The 5,000-nt window shown below is 44.3% G+C and overlaps 1 pseudogene; it reads right to left on the reverse strand.

The window, feature by feature from the left end:
- The window catches only part of LOC112078093 (uncharacterized), a 14,797-nt pseudogene extending 13,239 nt beyond the window's left edge, over positions 1–1,558 (reverse strand).
- Between the last annotated feature and the right edge of the window lie 3,442 nt (positions 1,559–5,000).

Here is a 5,000-nt window from a genome sequence, read left to right on the forward strand (position 1 = left end):
GAGGCAGTAGAGGCACAGGGCTGGACAGTAGTGGTACAGGCCCAAGCAGACAACAGATGGAGGCAGTAGAGGCACAGGGCTGGACAGTAGTGGTACGGGCCCAAGCAGACAACAGAGATAGAGGCAGTAGAGGCACAGGGCTGGACACTAGTGGTACAGGCCCAAGCAGACAACAGATAGAGGCAGTAGAGGCATAGGGCTGGACAGTAGTGGTACGGGCCCAAGCAGACAACAGAGATNGAGGCAGTAGAGGCACAGGGCTGGACAGTAGTGGTACGGGCCCAAGCAGACAACAGATAGAGGCAGTAGGGGTAAAGGTTAGTATTGGCTGGATGTAGGGTGGTAGGACAGACAGCAGGGGGTTAGCTGGGGGGGCAAAGCGGTAGTGGGGGGGGGTGTACGGCGGAGAGACAGAAACCAGTGGGGTCTCACCCACCTCATCAGGGGCGTGTCTGTCGTAGCATTTCTCCGCCCCCATGAGGTCAACAGGCGCATCCCTGGCGCTCCTCATCTGACGCACATGACACAGCTGCTTGCTCCAATCAGGAGGCTCCCAGTGTTTAGGCTCCACCTTCCCATCRTATTCCAMCTTCACCTGGCCCCTCCTCCTACGCARGATGGGTGCCAGTRGTAACAGGGACCGGGCTTTGTCTGGCTCAGCTTTTGATTGGCCGATGGATGAGCRATGGAACCTAGAGGAGCCAATATCTGTAAGGGCGGGGGACAGAAGTTGAGTGATTAGGTGTGCTGAACATTCTGAGGCATACTGAAATGATGCCACATTCTTCATGTACAGAACAACTGAACATACAGGAAGTAGKAGACGTCATYGTCACCTRTGTCAAATATATTARGGGTGTATTCAGACTGTGTGAATATAGCCAGGCCATAGGCTCTCTTTCTCTGAAGACTGTAGTCATCTCTTAGTTGTTGTTTTAGGCTACAGCTTGACCCATCTGAAAAAGTCCCTCAATTATGCAGCAAGATATTGCTTCAGTTTGTAGATGTCAGAAGGGCAACGTTGTGATAAAACGGATTCATACCTGAAGCGTCTCGTCCCAAACTCTGATTTGATACGCTCGAATTTTCTTCCTCCTGTTTCACGTGCGCCCTCAACACTCTCCTCTCCATCCTAGTTTTTAACGTCGTGGCTAAACCGGTATGGGGTACGGTCTTGTTACCGCCCCGAGTGAATACCGCGGTACTCTCAACGAAATAAGGCGAGGTCATTTTGAAACAGTGGAAAGCACAGGAGACCGTTGTGTTGCAAGTGGGACGGACCGTGGCTAATAACATTAGCTTGTTAGCTATTTTAGTGATAATCTGGTTAGCTAGCTAAAACAAATGTATACAAGTGTTTAACATTTTCCAAGTACTATTGATGGATATTGAAACGTGACCTACTATGGTKGTTGATTTCATTTTCAAACGACAGGCACGTTAACACTAGCTAGAACATTAAACAAATGTTACATTTTAACTCAACACCTATTGCTTTTTCGAGAAATGTTTTTAGTAGGAACTACATTTCCCGTCAGCTCCCGCAACAAACGTGTTTTTATAGGAAGTGCCCAACAGTCCATCCGGTTGTCGAGTGGGGGGACTGATCTGACTTGGGGAAAGCTTTTGAAAAATTAGGATAAAAATTCTAAATGCATGAATTTGGCTTGCTCGGTAGTTTGTCCACCTGCCAGCCTCACGTGAATGACGCCAGAAACGCATCCAGATCGATAGAAGGTATGAGTTTCCGTTGTTTTTAAAGCCCTAGGTCTGGAACGCAAACAAGCAGATAGCTAGTAAACAATATGTATTTATTAGTGCTTTTTTGTCAGCTGTTCCGGACGGACGTTGATCGTGCACGAATGTGCACCTGACCGGGTACTGTTGATAACGTTACATCTAAAACAGAACTAGCTAACGTGAGTTAACTATCGTTGTTCACTCGGTTCTCTCTCTCTCTGCTTGACAGGGAGAGTTCTTTCAACATTCTCCTGGCTTGTTTCGGGGTACTCTCTCTCCCCAGCAAGAACACAATAGCCGATTGTCGCTGATCCYGAGGTTGTAGGTACTACTGACTAGCTACTGAAGTRTAGCCTAATTGYGTCCCAAATGGCACTATATTCTATATGTAGTGATTGTGCCATTTGGGACGTATTCTATATTAGCACGGACACACAAACGACCACTTTCCCGTGACCACAACAGAGTCCTGCTATCTGCTTTCTTTACAAACGGTTATTATTCTCTGTATGTAACAACAACAACAACGTTACGGATCTCATATCGGAGGCCATTTAGAATGTGCAGAGGAATGGAATACTTCTCGGGCAAATTGTTGGCTGTCTGATGTGCTCGCTGTGCATGATGCATGTGGTGTGAGTGAGTGTGTACACGCAGCCTGGACGTGCACTAATTTCTGGAGAACCACAAGTGCAAAGGACAGAAACGATGTCGAGAAGGGGTGTGATGTTGGGGCATGTCTCTGTCTGTCATTTATCTGTTTGACAGAAACTAMCAGCAGTCACGTAATGCAAARAGTTGGGCCAGGGCTCTCTCAATTGATCTTWMCTTKATTCCTTGTACTCAAAACACATTGAATTGAATTTTATTTCTGGTATAAAAATAAAKAGAAAACATTGAAGGTCTGAGGAGAAGCAACCTTTTGGTTAAAAGGAGGCGAGTGGGTAGGACGTGAGGAAACGTAGTCAATAAACTGTACATTGATAACCAACTGTTTCCCGAGACACCAAGACTCCATGGCTTTTCTAAATGACACAAAGTTCCCATAGAGGAGTGAATAATGGAACACCCAATACTATTCATGTTCTCTCTCTACCACCCAATACTATTCATGTTCTCTACCACCCAATACTATTCATGTTCTCTACCACCCAATACTATTCACGTTCTCTCTCTACCACCCAATACTATTCATGTTCTCTACCACCCAATACTATTCACGTTCTCTCTCTACCACCCAGTACTATTCACGTTCTCTCTCTACCACCCAATACTATTCACGTTCTCTCTCTACCACCCAATACTATTCACGTTCTCTCTCTACCACCCAATACTATTCATGTTCTCTCTCTACCACCCAATACTATTCATGTTCTCTACCACCCAATACTATTCATGTTCTCTCCCTACCACCCAATACTATTCATGTTCTCTCTCTACCACCCAATACTATTCTTGTTCTCTCCCTACCACCCAATACTATTCATGTTCTCGCTCTACCACCCAATAGTATTCATGTTAAAACCCTGCTGGTTCTACTAACCTGTGTTCCTCCCTCTGTTTCCCCCAGAGCCCCAGTAGTACCAGTGTCCGCTGCCTGGTCCCTCCCCACAGGACCCCTCCTGGACCCCCAGCCATGAACAAGCAGCCCAGTAAAGAGAGTCTGAAGGACAAGGTAAAGGGGATATTTGGTTTGGGAACCCCTCGACCCCCCAGCAAGCAGACTGAGAGCAAGCCCTCAGAGTTCATCATCACACTAGATATACTCAGGGTATGTAAGATTGTGATGCAACTCCACATACTGTATACACCTACACACACTGTGTAAATTGTTGATGAGGAGCAGTATATATCTGTTATCAGAGGGAGGCTCAGTATTATAATCTGACAGATTGTTTGTATCTCTGTTGATAGAGGACCGTTAATCATCTGAAGATTGTGTATATCTGTGGTGACAGAGGGAGAGTTTATAATCTGTTGATGAGGAGCAGTATTATAATCTGAGGATGTGTATATTGTTGATAGAGAGCCGTATTATAATCTGACGATTGTGTATAATCTGTTGACAGAGGACAAGTATTTATCTTGTTGATAGAAGCAGTTTGATTATCTGACGAATTGCTGTATAATCTGGTGATATAGACAGTATTATTATCTGAAGATTGTAGTATAATCTGTTGATAGAGGAGCAGTATTATTATCTGACAGATTGTGTATAATCTGTTGATAGAGGAGCAGTATTATAGATCTGCTGATAAAGCAGCAATATTATAATCTAAGATTCGTTATATCTGTGTGGCAGAGGAGCAGTATTATAATGTGTTGATAGAGGAGCAGTATTATTTGACATGATTGTGTATTAAAACTCTGGTTTGATAGAGGAGCAGTATTATAATCTTGTTTATAGAGGAAAGTATTATAATCTGCATGATTTGTGTCTAATCTGTTGATAGAGGAGCTCGTATTATAGATCTGAGCAGATTGTGTATATATCTGTTGACACGCGCAGAGGAGGCAGTATTATATCTATTTGATAAGAGGGCAGTATTATAATCGAACAGATTGTGTGTATAATCTGTTATAGAGGAGCAGTATTAATAATCTGTTGATAGAGGAGCTATTTAATAATCTGACAGATTGTGTATAATCTTGATAGAGGAGCAGTATTACTAATCTGACAGATTGTGTATAATCTGTTGATAGAGGAGAGTATTTACTATCTGACAGATTGTGTATATTGCTGATCGAGGAGCAGTAATTTTAATCTGTTGACAGAGGAGCAGTTATTATCTACAGATTGTGTATAATCTGTTTGATAGAGGAGCAGTATTATATCTGTTGATCATTCCTAACGGTAGACGTTAGAATATTAATCATTACTATTATTATTGTTTAGTCAGATTAATTAACATGATCAAGTAGATCATCAGACACACACTCACCAACACTCCCTCACACCTCACACACTCCCTCACCAACTCTCCCTCACACACTCACCAACACTCCACCAACACTCCCTCACCAGCACTCCCTCACACACCACCGCAGTCCCTCACCAACACTCGTTGCTCACCTTCCAGCCGGGACTCACAGAATCCTTTGACGTTGACGGTGCACAGAGAGTTGATGAGAAGACGGGGGGAGTCAGAGGGGAGGCAGTTATACACACCCGCATCCAGCACCTGTAGAGCCACCTGGACACACACCGCAGACGAACACACCACAGAGAGACAACACACCGGACGACACACACACAAAGG

Source organism: Salvelinus sp. IW2-2015, unplaced genomic scaffold (assembly GCF_002910315.2).
Source record: "Salvelinus sp. IW2-2015 unplaced genomic scaffold, ASM291031v2 Un_scaffold5250, whole genome shotgun sequence".
NCBI classification, from domain to species: domain Eukaryota; kingdom Metazoa; phylum Chordata; class Actinopteri; order Salmoniformes; family Salmonidae; genus Salvelinus; species Salvelinus sp. IW2-2015.